This window comes from Anser cygnoides, chromosome 20, assembly GCF_040182565.1.
Source record: "Anser cygnoides isolate HZ-2024a breed goose chromosome 20, Taihu_goose_T2T_genome, whole genome shotgun sequence".
NCBI classification, from domain to species: Eukaryota; Metazoa; Chordata; class Aves; order Anseriformes; family Anatidae; genus Anser; species Anser cygnoides.
In genome coordinates, this window is record NC_089892.1 from 7647129 (window position 1) to 7654257 (window position 7129).

General features: G+C 46.9%; 1 long non-coding RNA gene across 2 annotated transcripts; it reads right to left on the minus strand.

The window, feature by feature from the left end:
- Positions 1-3206: 3206 nt before the first annotated feature.
- LOC106037066 (uncharacterized) lies at positions 3207-6505 on the minus strand. Of its 2 annotated transcripts, none has more exons than XR_010826106.1 (4): positions 6375-6505; positions 5296-5543; positions 3625-3780; positions 3207-3534 (listed from the first exon to the last, which is right to left on the minus strand). It is a non-coding gene; the product is annotated as an uncharacterized lncRNA (long non-coding RNA). The 2 variants fall into 2 exon arrangements; XR_010826105.1 differs by having other exon boundaries at positions 6371-6505.
- Between the last annotated feature and the right edge of the window lie 624 nt (positions 6506-7129).

Here is a 7129-nt window from a genome sequence, read left to right on the forward strand (position 1 = left end):
GTGGATTTTTTCTTAGATTTGACAAAATTCTTCATTTATTCTTATGGAATGAACTGTGAAACAGAGCTGGGGAAAGGTCAGTTAGAGCTTTCCAATGAACTTTTATTATTTATTTATTTTTTGACTTGGTCATAAAAAACTCTCTAAAAATTAGGGAGGAGAAGGGGAATGCTTGCACATCCTGTTTGATATCAGAGGACTTCCTGCAACATATGCGCAGACTTAAAAAAAAGTGCAAAAAATCCCTGACAGGTTTCAAAGGTTTTATTTAACTTCATTGTGATTATTTTCTGCAGTTGTGGTTAGGAGTAGCAATTATATTAATCCTTCTCCTCCAGGTTGTTAATCCTAGTAAAGCAACCTGTAGCTTGGAAGATTGTATGTTGTTAAGGAGCACCCTGAGAACATTTATTCATGCTTGGGGAGCACGTTCCTAATACATGCACTTTTCATTTAGGCTGAAATTCACCCCTAGGAGGGGGGGGATGTGCTCAAAGCCTAGGTATCACTTAATTCCCACTTAAACCCTTCAAATCAGAGAATAAAATGAAAACCAATGGAAAACTCTACTGATGTGGTTAGGAAACCTCAGCACAGAAATCAGTGGGGCTTGGGGTGAGAAAGGGAAGATTGCTGAAATTAAAATCACTTCCTCGGAATTTGATGCATCTGGACCGGTGCGAGAGATGGGAAACAGAAAAAAAGATGCTTGCATAGTTATATGAGCTTGTATATTTATGCTCCAAACCTGAGCGCATAGTGTAAATCGGATAAGACAAGTAAATTGCACCCAACAAGCAGTGAAAGCAGGCAACCGCATTCATGTGGAATCTCAATTTACACCACAGCTGGGGTCCGGAGGAGCTTCACTGTGAAAGCAGGGGTCTGAATTGCAATCTGATTTTTTTTTTCTCTCTCTCTGTTTTTTCCCCAGTTATACGGCATAGTGGGTTTGCTTCAGTGAGACTGGCAAGACAGCACTACGAGGCTGTGAACCAGTCACCTGATGCCTGCAAAGAAGTGTCCCACATCCGAGGACGCATTCCACATACTGCTAATAGCCTAAGAAAGATTTGCATGGGCACCGTGCTCTGACATGGATTGCTGTCATTTCCATGTTAATATGCTGCTGTTCACCAGCCAGCAACCTTTGTCCTTGTAAAATGCTCCCATGGCTTTGTCACAGCAGAGTGGCTCAGGGGGCGAGCCAAGCAGCCTTGCTGCCTAATGCTAATGGTGAGATTTTCCCTGACTTTTTCTTTTAAATCCATCAGGGCAAATTCTAAATTTTGTCGCAGTGGACTCGTTTAAAATTCCTCAAAAGCTGGCTGTTTCCGAGCCCCTTGCAGCCCTTTCTATCACCTGCTTCCCATGAGATGTGCGCCCTGCTGCTGCTCCGGGGGCATCACTGCCCCTTGTGCCTTAGCCAAGGGTTGCTGAGGTTGTGGAGCCAGCAATGGTCTCAGGGGGCTGTGGGCAGATGCTGTGGGATGGCCCATCTGCATGCTAGGGCTGGGGTTCACCTCTTCTCACTTTCAGCAGCTCCAGAACAACCATCCTCAGCCAAGTGAGCTGTCTGGACTCCCCTTGTAGTTGGGAAAGAGAAATAAGCAATTCCACAGCACAATTCATCTGACTTGTTTCAGACGCCTGCCTTAGAAGGAGATGAATTGGGCCCTAGAAGTGACAGCTTCTCTGCCTTGATCGTAAAGGGAGGCTCGCCAGCCCGCAGGGATGCAGACCTGTAGGCTCCAGATGTCTGTACTCAGCCAGATAAATCCCAGCATCAACGACTCGCATCGATGTAGCCCAGGGACCCTCCGCTGTGGGGTGCCAAGGATCTCCCCTGGCTGTGCCCTCTCCTGGAAGGAGAGCTCCTCTACCCCCAAAAAAAGTGTGAGGTCCCAGATCAGAGGCTCAGTGCCTCATTTCTCTTGATCACAGTGGTTTGCTATGACAGATATTCTGATCTGTCCCTGTATAAATCTCTTCTGAAAAGCTGTCAGGCCATGTAAGGAAGAAAGATGGAGCTCCTTCTCGCAATGTGCTGACAGGGTGCTGCCATCACACTGGCACATCAGGGCACCGTGCACGAGCAGCCCACGTCTCTCATCCCCTTGCTCAGCTCCTCCAGTCCCCAGCTGAAGCACGAGAAAGGCCTTTTGCTCTTTCGTTTTTCATTCCTACAATAAAATACAATTATTATTTTTTTTCCCCTGCCAGGTTTCGTACCATATTTAAATCAGTGTTTGATTCAGTTCTGTTCTTGCCAGGTGTTTGTTTACAAAGCTACTGTTGCTCACAAATATTTCTAGGGGAGGTTTTATTCGTATGACAACAGACATCTTCCCCTGGTGTGCGCTGATCCAGACACAGAGTGACGACTGTCCTCCTGCATTTGGGAGAGTTTCAGGCCAGTTCTCTACAACCTACTGCTCTGAAGGGTCTCCAGCAAGCTCCACTCCCTGTGTCTGCTGCAGCTCTTCCCAGGATCTTTCCCTTTCTCCCCCGCTGCCCAGCATCACCCACGCTGCCCCCTTTATCCCTTGTCTGACATCTGGCACCATCCCCTGGCAGGAAGAGGCAGGAGAAGCCCAGGAAGAGAGAAGACCTTTTCAAACCTTCTTTGGTAGTGGAGCACTTTCTATGCAGAGAGGTGTGCTCACCAAGGGCACAAAGGTATAAAAGAAAAGGTGAAATTGTGGAATCACAGTGTTTGAATGCTGCTGACCTCAAGGTAATGAAAATGTTCGAGTCACCTTCCTCCCACGGGCTCCTGTGTGCACTCACTGAGAGGGGTGAAGCACATCTTTTCTCGCAGGTGCCTGTTTCTGACAGGAGGAATTGGCCAACACCAGGTATTTTTGTCAGCAGCCATACAGCTCAGCTCCTGACGGCGACCCACAGGTTGTGTGCGGTAAGCGACGGTGTGCATGCACCCAGAGAACCTCCCCTGAGCAGGCGGTCATCTGCTTTTTGCCACTCATGCTCTCTGCAGGCACATTCCCTTCAAAAACTGGCATGGTCTGTGCATGCCAGACACGTCCTGCTGTACCTGCTGCACCAACCACACAGTTCTCCAAGAAGTGTGCACACATCGAACACGCACACATAGCATGGAGGCACACAAAAATGGGGAGAGTCCTATATACACACTAGTACAGATGCAAAGAGACTCTCAGAGCAACCATACTGTATTTATTTACTGGAAAATAGTCACCTAAAGGTCTACAGTAATCCTCACCATGCAATGTCACCGTACACAGATGTGCATGCACAAACTCTTTCCCCTGGATTTTTGTGCCTCGCAGTCTCTGGGGTGGCTGAATGTGCCTGGTCTGTCTCCCAGATCTATCACATTCCAGGACTTTATCCAGACCCTTTCAATGAGGTTTCAAATGTTTCTGTGCATGTTTCAATCAGTTCGGGCATGTCAGACAAGTAAGTGCTGTGGAGGTACCTGCAAATTACACCATCTGGCTGCCTCGGTGAGCCAGATGAGAGGCAGACAGCAGGGAGAGGGAGAATCCAGACCTTCAAGGAGAGAGAGGAGAGTAAAAATAATCATTTGCAGAGGAGGGACATCTAAAAGTTACCCCAGATAATCCTGCAGTAAAGGTTTACCTCTTTCATTTTCTTAACCAGATCTGGTAGGTGTGAAAGGATTTCCTTTGGAATGAACTTAGTCCACTGCAAGATCATTTCCAAAATAACCATCCCGTTTTGAGTAATGCCAGGAAATGTCCCATACAGCAGAATCTGCAGTTCCCAGGTCTGGGCCTGTGGGGTAAGAAGTGATTCATAATGAGATGCCAGTGGGTTCAGTACAACTGTTGGCAACAGATAGCTCCATGGGTAGATAGAGCTGACAGAGCCTTTTGTTTCCAAATGAGTTTTAAAAGGCTATGTGTAAATTTTCGTGCATGAGTCTGCATGAAATCATGTCATTTCCATCTGAAGAATGGGCTGGTCAGGCTTTTTGTCCTGCATAGAGCATCTCAAGTTCTCATTAAAGACAAAACCCCTCACACCACCTTTGCAGGTGGCTTTAAATCAAAACTGTGAGGTTATTATGGGGGAGGGATATTTTCAGGGGAAATCAATTCTTTTCAGACAAAGTAGGCCTCCTCTTTCAGAAAGTTTTAAAGGAGTGTGAAAAATAAAACCTGTTTTTTACCAGAAAAAAAAAAGAAAGAAAACCAGATAAGCAGGCTTAGACCGGGTTCTCAGACTGGGATGGATGGATAACGCCGATCAGGTGTGAGTGCTCCAAGGCAGGTTTGCTTGCCCAGCTTGAGGGACAGGAACAGGGACCAACACAGCAGCCTGTACCACCAGGACACCGCCTGTACCTATTTCAGAGCTAAATCAAATGTTCTCATCTCTTGCAATGTTGATCCGGCAATTTCACTTAGAACAAACCTCCTAGCGCGAAAAACAAGAAGGAGGAATAAAAGCATTTATTTGTTGAGAGGGAAGCATGTTTTTGTTGACTCAACCTTCGTTAAATGGCTCTCATTATTGCTGCAGTGTGAGCTGTTGGCACGAGCCTCTGCTCTGTCTCCAAACCCTAATGCCATCTGGAAAAAAGAGGAGAAGCGAGGCAGGAGCAGGGAAGCCAGAGCCGTCCCCGTTCCAATGTCCCATCCCCGCGCCTGCCCCGATCCCAAGCAGAGGTGTGGGGCTGGGAGGTGCCGGGAGCCCCGTGGCAGAGCTATAAATCTCACTCAGTCCGAGAGGAAGATTTATATTCCTGACTTGGAAACGACGCCCGTAGCATGCATACACACACATGCACACACGCACATTCCCGCCTGGCAAAAAAAAAAGAAAAAAAAGCACAGCGGCATCGCCAGAAGTGAGCCTCGAGACAAGGTGCAGTCCCAGGCACAGCTAAATTGCTTTCATGACGTTCCAGCAGCGTTTGGAAGACAAATTGGGGGCTCGTGCTTTAAACGTATCCCCAATTTGCATTTTGATTGGCGAACAGGTCATGTAAATTCCCTGCTAAGGTATTGATCTGTCAAAGGCATCTGACAGTTTTCAACAATTACTGAAATGGCTTTAAAACAGACCAGTGAGAGCTGGGGAGGAAAAAAAAAAAAAAAAGTAAGTAAGAAAACTCTGCCTGATGAGTGAGTTCTTTCATCTGCTAAAAGCTCTGTAAGCCCACAAGCCTGGGGCTGACTTTAAATAGAGTCAATGGAGAAATATCTTCTAGACAGGGGAATGACGAAACTCTCCAACAGCCTCTCTCCCCTTCGGTTGCACACTTTCTCTCCCACATGTATTTACCTCTCCTCTCTCCCAAAAACTCCTATCCAGGCTGGTGCTGGGTACCCTCTGGAGGTCGGAGAGGTTTCTGCCATAAAGCATCTCATGGGGTTGAACTTCAGGATGGTCCTGCAGGGACAGGGACAGGCGATGTTCTCCAGATGGGGCTCTGAGGTACTTTTACTCTGAGGCAAAGGGATTCTTCTGTTTATGTGATCCTTAAATGAGTCACAAGAAGTTTTGCTGCTGGGCTGCCGATCAGACACAACCTGTTTCGGGATTCAACCAAGAGACAAAGCATTTCCTGAGGATATGTCATAGGGAGACATTGAAGTAACCTGAAATACAGCGTGGCGGTGTGAAATGAAGCTCTTTGCTTGCTCCTGCGGTGGTGACCACATAAACGCCTTCACCAGAGCAAAAGAGGGTTTGAGAGGCAGCTGGAAAGAGCCCGTAAGGACCTTTCACCAGTTTGTCACAATGCACTGGGGAGATTGCAGACACCAGAGAGAGCCTCACGTTGTCAAGGGTTGCACAGCTGTGCTGGGTTACCTGTCTGCAAACATTTTTGTAAGTTTGAAAAATGGTCATATCCTGAAGCAAGCTGCAAAGCCAAAACTTCAGGTCCTCTGCAAAGTCAAAATAAGTAAAATAAACATATAAACCCCATCGCCTTTAGTCAAGTGAAACATGCTCTTTTAACAGGGTACCGACCTTTCTCTTTCATTTTGTCATGTATTGACAAAACAAAAAGCCTTTTGAGCCCGTAATTTGCTAAGCTACAAAATGAGAAAAGACATTGAAAACTAAGAAACTATCATTTTCTATTTTGCACAGGAGATAGGTTTTGGAGTGTTTCCAACCCCCTCACCCCTTACCCCCCAATTTTTGAGTGAAGAAGATATTGAAACTGGCCATATCTTCATTTTAAAAAAGGGTTTTCAATGAATTTTCAGTTATGGTTGAGAGAGTCCTGAGAGAGTCATATCAAACAGATCCTGAGAAGCAGTTAGAAAAATGACGGATGCTGAAAACTGCAGTTTCAGGCCACCAGGACTCCAAACTGCTTCTGACTCTGGCGATTTACAGATCTCACCCACTCCTTTTTGGTGCAGAAAAAAACAGCTGATCTTCAGGCGCCTTTTTGTGGATCAGCTCGCTGGCTTCTGCAGGGCCCTTAGGCCATCCCTATGCACAGTGACATAATAATGATGGATAAGAATCATTTACAGCTTTTGGGGAGAGGCAGAGCAAAAACAACGTTTCCCAGGCCTGCCCCAAACCGTGGAGCCCAGCTCTGCACCGACCTGCCCCCTTTCCCAGAGCAGCGTGCAGCCTCTCAGCACATTCCTCTCCCTACCCTACAGCTCAGTGCTGATACCCCCACAGCTCGTATACTTTTGACCTCATGAGCATTGTGCAATCTGCCCATAAGCCTGTTCTTCCTTTTGCTACAGGGATGCAGCATCAGCCCAGAAGTAAACTGTGTAGAAATGACCATGCCCGCAGGCTGGAAACCCTCCGAGATACACTTGCAGGTTCCATCACCTCCTCCTTGGTCCTTTCCCCCTTCCCAGTACCTAATGTGATGCTTTCCTTCTGCACATAATCTGCTAGAAGCTGCTCTGTGTCAGAAGGCGATCAAAAAATTAATCATAATATGGTGGGATGAGGAATGAAGGTTGGCACTGAACTGGTGTGGGCTGGGAGAGATCAGGAGAGATACCTTTGTATTAGCTATGTGGAGAAAGAAAATAAGTGATGTATTTGGGGTACACATCTGTGTGTGAATTTCAGGGCTGGGGGGCAACACACCGTAGCATGGTGCAGTCCCCAGGTGCTCAGGCTGTGGGAC